The sequence below is a fragment of the Sprattus sprattus genome, assembly GCF_963457725.1.
Source record: "Sprattus sprattus genome assembly, chromosome: 1".
Classification (NCBI taxonomy): Eukaryota; Metazoa; Chordata; class Actinopteri; order Clupeiformes; family Clupeidae; genus Sprattus; species Sprattus sprattus.
In genome coordinates, this window is record NC_137920.1 from 9,979,846 (window position 1) to 9,997,481 (window position 17,636).

The following is a 17,636-nucleotide window of genomic DNA, read 5'->3' on the forward strand; positions in this document are numbered from 1 at the left end:
CAATTCAATTGTATTTGTATAGCGCCATAACAATACAATTGCCTTTAGGCGCTTAACAGAGCCCAGAGCCTAAACCCCCTTAGTGCATGCACAACGGCAACAGGGGCAAGGAAAAACTCCCTGTTGGGCAGGAAGAAACCTTAAGCAGAACCACAGCACATAAGGGGGGACCCATCTGCTTGAGGTTGGCCGGGTGGAGACAGGAAGGTGGGACGGGGGTAAAGGGGGAAGGGGAAGGGTTGTGTGGCAGAATGCAATTATTAAAAATATGCATTACCCAATCAGACCATTACATTACTCAACAACAGGCAAAGGAGGTACCATTTTAAAATGAGTGTCAATCGTTTTCTAGTAACTTGATAGGAGAAATAGCCATTTCTGTAAAACCAGCAGTGATACCAAAGTAAGGTACCGGTGTGTAGTACAAATGTAAATTAATGAACAACAAGGAATGAAGTGTACTGTGGCAAATAATAACAATACAGTTTCGTAGAGTAAATACAGTATATGGCTTTTATTATAAAGGTATATTTCAGAAACGAATATTCGTGTTGGCTGCGAGCGGTAAAGGGGAACTCAAACACATTGCTAAGAAGTTAAACTTCTTAATTATTTCCATGATAGTGGATTTTCAACAGTTTAAAGATTGTCTTGTGTCCATTTCTTATTTTGTGCAGCTCAACGTCACTGTGTTCTTGGGTCTTTCCAATGCTGATGAATGACTAGTGGTGATTGGCCTGTGTCACCTTATATTGGTACGGAAGTGGAACAGGAAGTCATGGTTGACCTCTTTAAAATTGAACTTAAAAATGTAGAACATGACTGTAAATATACTTCAGTTAGATTTTAATTATACGATTCTTCTAGGGGTGCCAACAATTGTGGCACACATGTTTTGGGGAAATATATATTTTTAATGTTAACAGTTTTTTTTCTTTCAATAATTTTACTTCAAGGAAAAGGTTGTTTTTTGTGTGAATATTTTTAGTGAAAGACTAAGAGGGTAAACAGCAAAGACATATCTTTCATAGCCTGTTTTGCTCATGATCACTAAGTGTGCCAATAATGTTGTTGTCATTTGAATGGATCCTCTGGTGTCTCGTTAGAAATTTGGCTTAAGTTAAAAACTGTTTCTGGTGGGTCTCATCACCGAGAACGACGAGACCCACTACAGGAAGGAGGTCAACCTTTTGACCACGTGGTGCAGAGACAACAACTTCTTGCTGAATGTCATCAAAACAAAGGAGATTGTGTCTGTTCAACCTCTTACCCTCTGGAAGAAGGTATAGGATCCTCCGTTGCCGCACCACCAGACTCAGAAATGGCCTCATACACCAAGCTGTCAGAAAGCTAAATTCTCTCCCCTCACTCCCCCCAGCCATATCCTCCAGTCTGACAGGAAGCTGAAATCCCCCCAACCCCCCGCCTTCCCCCTAAAAATCACTCAGGACTTTTAGCACTTGATATTTGATTGATTGATATTTAGGATTGTATTACTTATTTATAACCACTGTACGAGAATCTTTATGTATACTTGGGGCCTGATTTACTAACAGGATTGCGCCCATTTCTGGCGTAAAATAGCGGTCGTAAACATAAAACGGTATTTACTACGGGGGCGCATTTGAGTAGAGTCGCATATTAACGCTTTGGGGGTGTGTACCTGCCAAAAAGTGGGATGGCACGAAACGTGGGTGGTAACGTGGGCGTAAAGCGCTATTTAATGGGAGGACTGCGCCTAATGATGTATTGCGTGGAATTTACTAAACTGCCTGGCGAGCGCAAGTCTCCGATTTGCGCGCTAATTCTCCGCCTCATAAAAGCACTTAACCAGGAAGCGCATTTCCTTTGAGTCTGAAATTTGTTGATATGGCAGCAGTGATAACAGCAAGGCGAAGAAAGAAGACAGAGACAGCGCACAGAAATATTTTTTTCAACTCGTATAACACATTTTCAGTTAAATGAACCACAAATCATTAGACGGTACAGGTTAAAAGCCACGCAATACTTCAATTACTGAACCAGAACCAAATATTGGCATCGGATCATTTCAAACAGTTATACAGTTAACAGATATTTTATATATATTTTCTGTGCGCTGTCTCTGTCTTCTTTCTTCGCCTTGCTGTTATCACTGCTGCCATATTAACGTTTTCAGACTCAATGGAAATGCGCTTCCTGGTTAAGAAGGTCTCAGCCTTCACTCAGCCAAATATTCACACAGGAACTCGACGCATTGCTATGGGCACTGGTCAATACATTTCCCCACTGCCACAGCTGAAATTAGAGACATCAAACAGGACTTTTTTTGAAATCGCAAACTTTCCGAACGTAATATGAACCATTGATTGCACCCACGTCCATATACAGTATATTGTAGTGAACCCATGTCCCTTGTAGAAATTATTAATCTCGCCATGTACACATCTATATTGTTATAATAGACAGTTTATGCATTAATGCCACCAATAGCATATTCTTTATAATCGTGTTCTTTTAAACATCTCGCTGTAGGTGATGGCAGGCAGAACAACAATATAGCAGCGCACACATTGAATCAGGTTCAGTGATTGAGCGAACGTGAACCAATATATCTATCTCCACTTCGCTGAAGCTTCATTTTTTTCTTCCTAAATAAATACCACGGAAAATGCGCAAAAACACCTGCGTTAATGTGCGAACGCAGTTTAAGCAGCGGTCGCAATGTTAGTAAATCAGGCCCTATATAGGGCGGAGTAAACACAGTTTGCCCAGCGCAATCTGGTTTGATAAATACCACGGAAGATGCGCAAAAACACCGTGCGTTAATGTGGAAGCGCAGATTAAGCAGCGGTCGCATGTTAGTAAATCAGGCCCTTGGTTTAAGGAAATGTCTTGTCTTATCTGTTGTGCCTGTGAACCTTTATATGTATCACCGTGGGAGAGTGGGAAACGTCCTATCGATTCCTTTGTATGTCTTGACATGTGAAAAAATTGACAATAAAGCCACTTTGACTTTGACCTAAGCTCTTTCCACACACGACTGCTGTGGCTTTTCTCCAGTATGTGTAATCTGATGTCTGGTGAAGCCGGACCTTCCCCTGAAATACTTTCCACATATAGTACACCGATACGGCTTTTCCCCAGTATGGATCCTCTGGTGTATCTCGAGATTACATATGCGACTAAAACCTTTCCCACATGTACTGCACTTATGTAGCTTTTCACCAGTATGGATCATCTGGTGTATCTTGAGATTACCTATGCGACTAAAGCCTTTCCCACATGTACTGCACTTATGTAGCTTTTCACCAGTATGGATCATCTGGTGTGTCTTGAGATGACCCATTTGACTAAAGGCCTTTCCACATGCACTGCACTGATACGGCTTTTCACCAGTATGGATCATCTGGTGTCTTTCGAGATTACACATTTGATTAAAGGCCTGCCCACATGTACTGCAGTGGTGAGACTTTTCCCCAGTATGGATCCTCTGGTGTCTCTTGAGAGCAAACAAATCACTAAAAGCCTTCCCACATGTACTGCAATGGTGTGGCTTTTCTCCTGTGTGGATCCTCTGGTGTTTCTTGAGAGTAGACAATTCACTAAAAGCCTTCCCACATGTACTGCACTGGCGTGGCTTTTCTCCTGTGTGGATCCTCTGATGTGACTTGAGATCATACAATTGACTAAAAGCCTTCCCACATGTACTGCAGTGGTGTGGCTTTTCCCCTGTGTGGATCCTCTGATGTGACTGAAGTTGAGATATTCGACCAAAGGCCTTGCCGCATGTACTGCACTGGTGGGGCTTTTCCCCAGTATGGATCCTCTGATGGTTCTTGAGTACAGCCATTGTAACAAAGGCCTTCCCACATGTACTGCATTGAGGCTTTTCTCCTGTGTGTATTCTTTTATGTTTTGCAAGTAGGGAAGGTTTAGAAAAATGTTTGAAACACTGGGAGCATTCAAGTAGTTTCTCCTTGGAGTCCTGTCGCTGATGTAATTCCGGGTATGAAGTCTTTTTGCACCGGGGGTGTTTGTGACATCTCTCTTCGCTTCGTTTTTCCTCAGTATTCCCTCTCTTGTTAGATTGGATCCTTTGAATTTCTCCTATAATATTATAAGAAAACATAATTCAGCAATATATTCTCTCTGGCACATATATATTTTTTGCTACAACTGAATGTCACTTGTAAGCAGTGTTGGGCAAGTTACTGAAAATTAGTACTTAGTTACAGTTACTATTTACTTCTTTTAAAGGTAATTGAATTACTTCACCAGTTACTATCAAAAGCAATTAGTTACTAGGGAAAGTAACTTTTACGTTACTTTTATATCTGCGTTTAATGTAATGAATATGAACACTACTGAACAGTCAAACACAATAAACACATTTTTTAAAAAAACCTATTTATTTTAAACACCAGGGCAACATGCCTTCAAATCAAGCAGTAGTACAAAAGTCCCTTTTAACACTTAACTTAATACAAAATAACTGTCTTAGTCATTTAACAGTGTTTTTTTTACTGCATTAGGCCCAATGAAGTTAAAGTGATTGGCTTACAGTATTAACACCATATAAAAAGCAGGGGGATACAAAATAATCAATTAATGGTTCAGTTTCCAAATACCCTGAAACACCCACACAGTATTCACAATATGCTAAATATATAATTAGTGTGCTTGCCCGAAGGGAACCCCAGTATTGTTGTTGTCAAGTTTTCTTTCTTTATTCTCCCCGTTTTTCTTGCAGCTAACTACGCCTCGCCCGTTCGAGGTACAGACGCCGTTCAAACACCGAAACGTCCGGCCCGATCCGGTGCAACCTGCTATATCTTTTCGTGGTGGTACTCCTTGCCACTCTTTTTTTATTCCTCTTTTTCCATCACCTTTTTTCCCCATAGACTTGCATGGCAGAACTCTGTGCCATTATGACATCATAATAGGGTCATTAAACTGTCTTGCACCTGTGCTTCACTGACACCTGCGCCAAGGTCCCAATGCTCCTCTTCTCTCTCTGTTCCTCTCCATTCAACTGTATAACTAGGAATATTAAGAGACACCTTCCATACCAGTGCTCTACTCACTCATGCATACTCACTCATGCATACTCACTCGTGCATACTCACTTGTGCATACTCACTCGTGCATACTCACTCGTGCATACTCACTCATGCATACTCACTCATGTTTACTCACTCATGCATACTCACTCGTGTTTACTCACTCATGCATACTCACTCATGCACACTCACTCATACTCCCTCATGTTTACTCACTCGTGCATACTCACTCATGCATACTCACTCATGCACTCATGTTCATACCACACAAACTTCTCCATAAACTCCAACTGGTACAAACTGCTGCTGCCCGTATCGTCACTAGGACGCCATCCATCAATCACATCACCCCCGTTCTGCATCAACTCCACTGGCTTCCCATTAAACACCGCATAAATTACAAAATCCTCCTCCACACATTTAAGGCAATCCATAACCTCACCCCTCCATACCTCTCTGACCTCCTCCACATCAATGTCCCTACCCGGTCTCTCAGGTCTGCTTCCTCCATCACCCTGACCGTCCCCTAAGCCCATCTGTCCACCATGGGAACCAGAGCCTTCAGCCGCTCTGCCCCTCACCTCTGGAACTCCCTCCCCCCTGACATCAGGAACATTGAAACTAACGCAATCGCTCTTTTTAAAACACAAATCAAAACGCACCTGATTAAGCAAGCCTATAACCTGTAAAGTTGTTGCTGTATAATGTATAATTCAATGTATTTTTTTTAATTTTTTCAATGTATTTTTTATAATTCAATGTATTTTTATTTTTTATTTTTTCAATGTTGTAAGGCGACCTTGGGTCTCTTGAAAGGCGCCCTATAAATAAAATGTATTATTATTATTATTATTATTATTATGCACACTCACACATGCATACTCACTCATGCATACTCACTCATGCATACTCACTCATGTTTACTCACTCGTGCATACTCACTCATGCACACTCACAAATGCATACTCATGTTTACTCACTCGTGCATACTCACTCATGCATACTCACTCATGCATACTCACTCATGCATACTCACTCATGTTTACTCACTCATGCATACTCACTCATTCATACTCACATCAAGCACACTCACTCATGCATACTCACTCATGTTTACTCACTCGTGCATACTCACTCATGCATACTCACTCATGCATACTCACTCATGTTTACTCACTCATGCATACTCAATCATGTTTACTCACTCGTGCATACTCACCCATGCACACTCAGTCATGCATACTCACTTATGTTTACTCACTCATGCATACTCACTCATGCATACTCACTCATGTTTCCTCACTCGTGCATACTCACTCATGCATACTCACTCATGCATACTCACTCATGTTTACTCACTCGTGCATACTCACTCATGTTTACTCAATCATGCATACTCACTCATGTTTACTCACTTATGCATACTCACTCATGCTTACTCACTCATGCATACTCATTCATGCATACTCAATCATGTTTACTCACTCATGCATACTCACTCATGCATACTCACTCATGTTTACTCACTCATGCATACTCACTCATGCATACTCACTCATGTTTACTCACTCATGCATACTCACTCATGTTTACTCACTCATGCATACTCACTCATGTTTACTCACTCATGCATACTCACTCATGCAAACTCACTCATACATACTCATTTGTGCATGCTCATCCAGCAGGGAGAGTGTGTGTGGTAGGCGCTAGAGCGTTGCTCGGGCCGTTTTTTTCTGTCCGAGCCCGGCCCGGTCCGACAGCCATTAAGATTTTTTTTTCGAATCCGACCCGAGCCCGACGGAATTAATTTCTCAACTGTTCATAGTAGCCTACTAATGCCACATTGACGTACGTCTTATGAATATCCTGGCTTTATTAAACTGGGGCATCAACATATGTGCTGTAACAGTGTTAACCAGTATGTGAGTAACGTGAGCTTTATTAAAGCATATTAATAGCGTGTGTAATGTGTAGCTATTTCATCCCGTTTGTTAACCTTTCCTGCTGTCTGTATTTACTAACCAGCATCAGACGTAAAGGAAAGGGAATAATAAACCCCGAAGTTAAAAGCATGTAGCTAATCTACTTCGGCCGTGGAGCATTTTGCTCCCCTGCAATCTCCAACTATTAGAGACAGACAGCAGGAAAGGTTAACACACGGAATGAAATAGCTACACATTACACACGCTATGCTTTAATAAAACTCACGTTTTATGCTACACTAACGGAGGCACAACAGACAAGTCTTACCATTGAAGATCTGTTAGCACGCCGACGTTCGTTCTGAAACTATCTACATCCAACCATCGAAGTTTAATCCATGTTGTTGTGGAGAACGAGAGTTGTATCAATCATATTTCATTAAGCAGAAATATCTCCATAGTACAGTAGATTTCCGTTCGTTTGGTATCATTTTAGACTCTCCAGATGACAGTTTCTCTTTAACTTTCTCAGTGATGCCATTTTGCCACCTGTAATCATGTTGGCACGGACATAAACAAATTCCTGCCACGGGAAGAAGGCTGTTATCCTAAAATGTAGGACCTAAATGGGATTTTTTTTTTTCTCAAAAACGAACTTTTGCATCATGTGAAGCAGACAGTTGGCTTCACTATTTATTAAGATATTTAAAATTTGGAATGTTCAATGCATTATCGCGCTGATGTGTCAAACCCGACCCGAGCCCGCTTATACATTTCTAATATTTGTCCGAACCCGGCCCAACCCAACTGGTTCCGACGGGTTCCGACGGGCTCGGGTCGGGTTGCCATCCTCTAGTAGGCGCGCACGGCTGACACCTGCCCCAATTCCAAGGCACTTGTTTTCTCTGTCATGTCCGCAACAGAGCAAGCACACTCTCGCAGTTCGTTCACGAAACGCATTCTAGTTAGAATAATATCTTTCCAATACATCCTACTCGCTGGCATGTAAAATACGACATTGTATTCAAATGCGGTTGGCCAAACAATTAATCTTGTCCCCATAGCCACAACAGGAAATCCCCACCCTGATTAAGGTAGGAACTGTATATAAGTTCCCACTGGTCACGGTGGCGCTTCTTTCCCCATTGCACCGACAGACAAGATAAGTACACGACCACCGTAAACAGTTGGTAATTCATTCCACGTGTTTTCTGGTTAAACAATAAATGTTCGGTCGGTGTCCTAGCCTTCTTTCCATATGTATGCGCGATTGTTTACAAGAGCAATTGACATGTGTTAGCGGCCGTGGAGAATGGGAAATAATTGCGGATGTATATCCTTGTGTGCGTGATTGTATACAAGTGCAATGTGTGTGTGTGCTAGCGGTCCTGGAAAATGGGAGAAACAGTTGTGTATGTACAGCCTTGTGCATAGTAACGCGGGTAACGAACTAATTTCAATTTCAGTAACTGTAACTGCGTAACTTGATTTAAAAGAATACTTAGCTACCTGCTCGTTACCGCTAAAAGTAGTGGAATTACAGTAACGCGTTACTTAGTACTTAGTGCTTGTAAGTGCCTTAGGATAAAATTGACCTGCCGCTAAGCGCCGCCCTTAGAACGCAGATGAACCAATGACATTCCAGCCTGAACTGGACTCGGACATCAGCTCCGATAACTCCATTGAAAACAACAGGGAGGAGATCTTTTTCAATAATTTAATGATCGATTGATGTTGCTTATGAAAAGAAAAAAACATGGTCAAACGATGTGCTTGGGGTACATGTAACACCTACAGTAGGTATCCCGATAGGCTGCAGAATGGGGTATATTTCATCCCTTTTCCCCAAGCCACAACGGGACAAAAACAAGTGTGTAATTGTGGTAATGTAGTTTCAACATAAATGGCCAAACGATGTGCATGGGGTAGATACAACACTGATACAAGTTATCGTGAAAAGATAGGCAATGGGGTATATTGTATCTCATTTCCTAAACGAAAACAAGACCGGTCCAAAATATCTCCGGTGGATTAAGCTGTGTGACAGACTACTCAGTGAACGCTACGTTCATTAGCTTTCTGCCATACTCTTGCTAGAATTTCCCTTTGCTAAAGCAATCAACTAAGCCTAGCCTACATGATAAAAGGCATAGGCCTACTCATTATTCACAGTACCTGCTTACTTTCACCACTGATGTTATGCTAGGCTTAGGCAAGTTATCTCTGGTTCAAATTAGCTAACGTCAATTATTCAATAGCTGGGCTAGCTTAACTTTGTCAGTTATGGGACAGTTTGTTAAAAAATCGGCCATTCTATTAAACAAACGATAGGTTTAATAATGGATTAACATGACAACGTGAACGAAACACACGCATGCCGGTAATTAACAAGGTAACATTAACAAGCTAGACAGTTAGGACCATAGCCTATGGTTAGGACACTGTCCTGTCAGGGGCAGGTTCCTGCTAGTTAATAAACATAGGTGTAGGCTACGGTGACTTCCAGATTAGTTAAATTAACTGACTGTGAATTCATTGTATCTTCCCCATGCGGTGCATGAACAATGCTGGTATTGGATGTATTTATCTGCAATCGCGATGACCGTGAGTTGAGGCTTCTCCCTCTTGCATTGAGCTCTGTAAATTCTCACCTCAAATTTAAGCTTGTTATCCACCATATCGAGTTTTAAATTGTATACATATCCCTCCATTGCATAATTAAGTCCCTTTTGAAGGCTTCTAGGCGAAATAAGGTCCTTTTGTCTCCAAAAGCTGTCTAGAGCCTCTTGGGATATAGTTTTGTCACTGATAGCTGCCATTGTAAACTCTAGTCAGCTCTGATAAAGTGTCCGATTTAGCAACTGTCACAATGGGGGGCGGGGCTTAGCGATAGGTCAATTGTCTAATTAAAGGTTTAAATGTAAATGTGAAGGTTAGTTCATTCATCTGCAGACACTCCACAAAGGGAGGTAGGTGGGGGTAAGGGAATGAGAGGGGAAGAGATAGAGAGAGGGAGTGAGATGGATGGAGAGAGAGGGAGTGAGATGGATGGAGAGTGAGAGAGGGAGTGAGATGGATGGAGAGAGAGAGGGGGGGTGAGAGATGGAGAGAGTAAGATAGGGAGTGGGATGGATGGAGAGAAAGAGAGGGGGGATGAAGAGAGTGAGAGAGGGAGTGAGAGATGGAGACAGTGAGAGAGGGAGTGAGATGGATGGAGAGAGAAAGAGGGAGTGAGAGATGGAGAGAGTGAGTGAGAGATGGAGAGAGAGAGAGGGAGTGAGAGATGGAGAGAGTGAGTGAGAGATGGAGAGAGATGGATGGAGAGAGAGAGTGAGAGATGGAGAGAGTGAGAGACAGACAATCAATTCAAGCAGTTTCTGAGACCACTGGAGGGCCTTAAACAAAAATAATAATACAAATAATAATCTGGCCATTCAAGATGGAGCTATATGGTTCAACCACTTCAAAGATCTATATCAAGAAACCCATATCACACCAAAACGTGACCAAATACAAGACAAATTGAATAAATTAGAAACGGTCATTAAGGACTACTAGAACCCTTTAGATTATGAAATTACAGAAAAGGAATAAGATCAAAAACTGAAAAACTAAAAGTGTAGAAAAGCTTGTGGACCGGACGGCATCCTCAATGAGATGCTCAAACACACAGGCGATAAATTCAAATCAGCCATTCTAAAACTTTTAAATTTAGCCTAGTACTAAGAGCTGGCTTCTTTCCTGATATATGGAATGATGGACTAATAAGTCCCATATTTAAGAGTGGAGACAAGACAGACCCACAACATTACTGTGGGATCTGTATAAATTCATGTGTGGGGAAGGTCTTATGTAGCATCGTAAATTCAAGGATCATAGACTTCATCACAGAACATAATTTATTAAGCAACAGCCAAATTGGATTCCTACCTAAATTTAGAACAACAGATCATATATTCACATTAAATACACTAATTGATAACTATGTGCACAAAAATAATACAAAGATTTATGCCTGCTTTGTGAATTTCCAAAAAGCCTTTGATTCAGTCTGGCACAACGGCCTTTTCTTAACCTTACTTGAAAGTGGTATCGGAGGGAAAACATATGATCTGATCAAATAAATGTACACTAACGGGAGGTGCTCAAATAAAATTGAAACAAAGACAACAGAATCTTTCTTTCAGAGACGTGGAGTAAGGCAGGGCTGTAACCTTAGCCCCAATATATACATAAATGAATTGTCAAAACAAATAGAGAACTCCACTGCACCTGGCCTGAAACTACAAGACACTGAAATAAAATGTCTATTTTATGCTGATGACCTGGTCCTACTGTCTCCCACAAAAGAGGGATTACAGCAACACCTGTCAGATTTAGACAAATACTGTCAAACCTGGGCCCTGAAAGTAAATCAAACCAAAACAAAAGTACTATTTTTTCAAAAGAGATCCAGGCCACAGAGACGCAACACTATTTTCACAATTGGAGACAACCCTATTAAAGAAACAACAAATTATACATATTTAGGACTAAAAATTCAAACACAGGTAATTTTAACTTGGCTGTGAATGAACTGAGAGACAAAGCAAAAAGGGCTTTCTATGCCAAAAAAATACAAGTTGAACTACCAGTAAAAATATGAATCAAAATGTTCCAATCTATCATTGAACCAATTGCACTATATGGCAGCGAGGTGTGGGGTCCACAAATTCAACATGATTGGACAAAATGGGACAAACACGCAATTGAAATCTTACACACACAGTTCTGCAAGAGTATCCTCCAAGCGCAGAGAAAAGCTCCCAACTCTGCATGTAGAGCTGAATTAGGCCAATACCCTCTAGTAATAAATATCCAAAAACGAGCCCTACATTTCTGGAATCATATTAAAACAAGTGACCCACCAGGGGCGGACCGGACGAACGGGCAAACCGGGCAGTTGCCCAGGGCCTCGGCCACCAGGGGGGCCTCGTCGTATTTCCGATTTTTAATTTTTTTTTGCTAATTAAAATAAATCACTTGGCATTGCAAAATAATGACAATTCATAATAAGCATGAAAAACGATTATTTTCTTTTCAGTATCACTCTTAAAATGTATCTTAATTCCATCATGGAACAAATTATTCCAGGTCACGTGACTTTTCTGTCACTGACAATTTTTCGTGTGGTGACGTGTGTGGTCGCAAAGTTAAGCGTGAAACGTCTTTTACTGTAAGTGGCAGCGAGAAAAGAAAGAGGAAAGGGCAGGATGAGAAGTTCAGGGAGTAATTACCTAAGGTAACACACAATTTCCTATCAAGGAATTCGTCCGTGCGGAAGTGGAAGAAATATCTGATAATGTGTCGAGTTCATCTGATAATTTTTCAAGTGCGGCTAAGCCAAGTTTAGCGATTGCTAGCAGCAGAAGCAAACAAACAGCTTGTAGTGACACCAACTAGCTCTGCCTGCTTTGCTTCTACAAACGGTGAGCCATCATGTACCACAGCTGCCCAAATCCGAGACACTGTCACACCCGCACTGACGACGACACGCATGATACTGCCATGGTCATGAACACAGCTCAAGCACAGCTGGCTGATAACGACAGCGGTGATGTCAACAATGTGAGTACATCAATGGTGGAGATACAGTGATTAGTGAAGACCCCTATGGCATGACAAATTAACAGATAGAGAGAGAATTGAAATGGTTAAAACAGGATCTGTACAAATTTGGAAGTTTCAGTTGAAAACATTCAGAAACAGAACTATAAAGCATTAATCAAATGTCAACATTGCTCTTTGCCCAGGGCCTCCAATTTGCTAGAACCGCCCCTGTGACCCACTCTCATATTCCTACAAAGCCCTATGCTGCCAGGAGTTGAACCCACAAAGGAGTCCCCTCTGCTTACTTGTCCTGAGGCTGGGTGAACCATCAACCACCCAGGTCATTTTACACAACGACAACCTCAGCCTCAAAACTCAGGATCTCTGATAATCAGACCCAGTCAAATCATTATGAAAGAAAAAGAAAAATATAGAGATCACTGGGAAAAACTAACAAAATCACAGAACAAATTAGAAACATATGTATCACTAAACAGACAGTTCACCGTGGCAAACTACCTATATCATACAGTGTATGATAAAAAACTGAGAAAACTTAATACAGACTGAGTGAACACAACCTGGCAGTAGAAGTCGGCCAGCACAGACAGACCTGGTGGTCCAGAGAGGAGAGGCTGTGCTCCCTCTGTAACCAGGGAACAGTAGAGACAGAGCTACATTTCCTGATCCAGTGCAACCATAACCAAAGTCTTAGAGACCATTATTTTGACAAAATAACACAAATATTCCCAGAATTCCACCATCTAAATGATCTGGACAGACTCTCAGTTCTACTGGGAGAGAGGGAGGACTGCTGTAGACTGGCAGCAAAATACGTATCAGCCTGTCATGAGCTTCACAGTAATGTCCCACATAACCAATATTTATTTTTTTAAATAATTGACAATTAACCTGCTATATGTTTATATACCACCTTGTTACTATCTATGACCTTTTATTATTATTATTATTTATTTGTATTAATTGTGATTGTACATTTTATGTAAACATGCTTTGGCAACGTTGTATTGTATGCAGTCATGCCAATAAACCCTTTGAATTTAATTGAATTGAGCGAGGGAGTGAGATGGATGGAGAGAGAGAGACAGATGGATGGAAAGAGAGAGAGGGAGTGAGAGATGGAGAGAGCGAGAGAGGGAGTGAGATGGATGGAGAGAAGGACTGAGATGGATGGAGAGAGTGAGAGAGGGAGTGAGATGGATGGAGAGAGAGATAACTGAGAAGTGATGGAGAAGAAGGGGATAAGATTACCGGATGCCCCTCAGTGATAACTCATTTCCCGACCCCCCTCTTTAACATGGGGGTGGGGTGAAGAGGGGGAGTGATAGATGAAGAGAGTGAGTGAGCTGGATGGAGAGAGAGGGAGTGAGAGAGGGAGTGAGAGAGGGGGAGAGGGAGTGAGATGGATGAGAGAGAGAGAGAGAGATAGATAGAGAGGGGGAGAGATGAAGAGAGTGAGTGAGAGATGGAGAGTGAGAGAGGTAGTGAGAGATGGAGAGAGAGGGAGTGAGATGGATGGAGAGCGAGAGAGAGATGGAGTGAGAGATGGAGAGAGTGAGAGAGGGAGTGAGATGGATGAGAGAGAGAGACAGAGAGGGAGTGAGATGGATGGAGAGAGAGAGTGAGATGGATGGAGAGAGAGAGAGATGGAGAGAAAGAGATAGAGATAGGGAGTGAGATGGATGGAGAGAGAGGGCAGGAGAGAGAGGAAAAGAGTGAGTGAGAGATGGAGAGATGGAGAGAGTGAGAGAGCGATTGAGATGGATGGAGAGAAAGAGAGAGAGCGAGAGAAAGAGAGAGAGAGGGATTGAGATGGATGGAGAGAGAGATGGAGAGAGTAAGAAGGGGAGTGAGAGGGATGGAGAGAGAGAGGGAGTGAGATGGATGGAGGGAGAGCGAGAGAGAGAGGCTGTGAGTGTGGATGTGTGAACTGAGAAGTGATGGAGAAGAAGGGGATAAGTGGGGTTTGATAACCTGAAGAAAGCCTCCATTAATTTATATGGTGTATGTTTGTGTGTGTATGAATCTTTGCATGTATGTTTTGTAATAGTATAACATTGTGTATTTTCTTATGGGAGCAATGGATGTTGCCAATTCATTTATTTAAATAGTTAAATATTGTTGGGCTGAAACCAATAAAGTGTCCCGTGACTTACTTTATTTCCATAGTATCTCTATTCACAATGAAACAGACATCCCTCCATGAGACTCAAATTTTGCTGAGTACAAGTACAAGAACCATTCGCTAACCATCCAGTGTTTAAAAAATGTAAATCAAACATTGAAAATAAATGGATCTGAATTCTAATTTACCAACTATTCAGAAACTTACTTGTAGAACAATCATCATCACCACATTCTCTTAAATCTGGTTCCTCTTTAATTTCCATCCGAGAAGAATCTTCTTCTTTGCAAGTCAAGGTTGGTGATGTGTGCATCTCAGTCTTACAGTCATGTTCCAGTTCAGGCTTTTCTTCAACTTTCTGAATTTCAAACAAATACTCTTGTGGGAAATGATTAGATTCTTCTTCATCTTTAATTTCCATCAGTGAATGATTTTCTTCTTTGCAGGTAAAGGTTGGTGATGTGTGCGTCTCAGTCAATCAGTCATGTTCCAGTTCAGGCTTTTCTTCCACTGTCTGAATTTCAAACAGATACTCAGAGGGGAAATACTCAAATTCTTCTTCTTTTATATTCTTCGCTGACATGATTAGTTGGGATGTTTCTGTAAATCCTGACATTGTAGACCTCAGCTGTCTTTTGCAATGGAAAGCCTGCAGGACATTTCTGCAATGCAAGAAAAATATTAGCAACATGCCCAAACAAAGACACAAACAGACACAAAGACACAGACAAAACACCCTTACATCTGACAAAAGATAACCAGGGACAAATGGATGGTCTGTACAACATCACACAAAAGTTTTTTGAAGTGAGAAAAAAAGAAACATTTTACAAAAAGCATATCACCATCCTTCCCAAATCATACATCTGAACGAGCATAATGTAATCACCATCCTACCCAAATCAGACATCTGTACAGGTGTATTTCAGGTTCAGATTCTGTAATATTTTTTCATCAAAAGCTGGCCTTTCTCTCAAATAGCCCCTGCTTAGTGCAAAATCGCTCTGCTCCTGCTCAAAATGGATTGTCTGCACTCAAATACATGGTTGCCTGCAGAAATGTCCTGTGTTTAAGTTTTCGCACTCATCCTCTTGTTTCTTTTGCTCACAGACTTCTGTCTCTCTGTCTATCTGATTGATATGAAATTACGATACCAAAATTCACCGACCAATACAAAATCAACGTGAAATGAACGATATTGCCTTCAGATTTACAGACCACGCTTTATACAAACTTCATACATAGACAAGTTTATTTACAGGAGTTAATCAACTATACTTGGCTCGTATTTACATGCAGTCATTTAGCATACTCTTTTGTTCAAAGCGATGCACAAGGGAGAGGCATATGAGCCCCTATAGCAGTGGTTCTTAACCTGGGTTCGATCGAACCCCAGGGGTTCGTTGAGCCACTCTCAGGGGTTCGGCAGGGGTCAAGACACACGCAGTATAGCCTGGTTCACACTAGCAATGTCGGGCCGTTTTAATGTTTACCTACATTTTGAAGAAATCATATTTTATTTGACAAATTACGAAGGGTTCGGCGAATGCACTGATGAAGCTTGCAGGGTTCAGTACCTCCAAAAAGGTTAAGAACCACTGCCCTATAGCAAACTTTACACACACCAGATATTCCCGAGTTATGGCATACATTTTGGATCACAAGGCTACTCGGCTTACCTAGAATACGGGAGCTGCAGAGAAACTCATGGTAGGCATCGGTCAGTGGAGGTCATAGCGTCATAATGCTCACTGTCGGACAGCCGTCTTCGGTTTATTTAAGACGGGCAACAGCTACATTAGGTTTTTTCAATACTATAATCCAGCCTAGAACGCATTAATAGGAGCCCTTTCTACTCTAACCACCGTAAACAGCTGTGTGTTTTGATTCCGGGTTATACCACGTTGTTTGTGATGAAAGTTCCTTGGAGCTGCCGACAATAAGTGTCAAAATAAAAGTCCGATTCAAAGTTCAGTTTAAAATGTTGGTTTAGCTAACGTGTCTACTTTTTGCACAACATATGCCCATTATACTGCTGGCTAGCATGGATAAAGGCAGTGTATGCTATATTGCATCAAAAAATATTGTAATTTAATTTAATTTAATTTGATTTATATAGCAACTGAAATTGTCTCGAGTCTCAGAAGGAAGGAGGACTATACATGAAATACACAATATAAATAGAAGATACCTCACAGTGTCCTCATAAGGTTACTGTTATAAGGATAAAAAGAGCAACGAAGCAGAAAACTACGTTAAACCTAATCAAAGCAGAGAAAAAAAAACAGTAACCCATCCACATTACATTTACAAGCCTTTGAAACTGACCACTAACCCACTCATTACATTACAAGCGGTGATGTGTATGTGTGTGTTATTCGCAAGAATCCATAAAATTTCTCCTATGATATTTGGAGAATAATTTTCAAACTATTTAAAACATATTTAAGCAATATCCTATAATTAACTTGTGAAATTGCTGGTGATGAAAAAGCATGTGAAATGAAAGTTATCAAGATGTTTGATAATGTTCTCTCTCTTCAAATTTGTAACATAGAAGTCCTACAATACCTAAGAATATATTTTCATATTGTATTATCTATTGGCTATTGCTAGAATTGCACCTTACACTTCTTCATCTTTGATATCCATTGATGAATACTTTTCTTCCTTCAAGGTCATGTTGGGTGATACATTTCAGTCTTGCATTCATATTCTGTTCTAGGCTAATCGTCCAGTGTCTTTAATGTAGACAGATACTTTTGTATGAAATCACCAAATTCTTCTTCTTTTATCTCCTTCTTCACTGGAGTGGGCAGTTGTGATGGATCAGTAAATACGGACATTTCTGACTTCAGTTCTGTTTAGGTTAGAGAGCCATACCTCCTCGGCCCTCACCCTGAACACCGGCGTGCTACAGGGCTGTGTGCTGAG

The 17,636-nt window shown here is 41.1% G+C and overlaps 1 long non-coding RNA gene across 1 annotated transcript; it reads right to left on the reverse strand.

The window, feature by feature from the left end:
• Positions 1-2,183: 2,183 nt before the first annotated feature.
• On the reverse strand, positions 2,184-16,549 carry LOC308361724. Its single transcript, XR_013968559.1, has 3 exons — positions 16,382-16,549; positions 14,910-15,364; positions 2,184-4,089 (listed from the first exon to the last, which is right to left on the reverse strand). It is a non-coding gene; the product is annotated as an uncharacterized lncRNA (long non-coding RNA).
• Between the last annotated feature and the right edge of the window lie 1,087 nt (positions 16,550-17,636).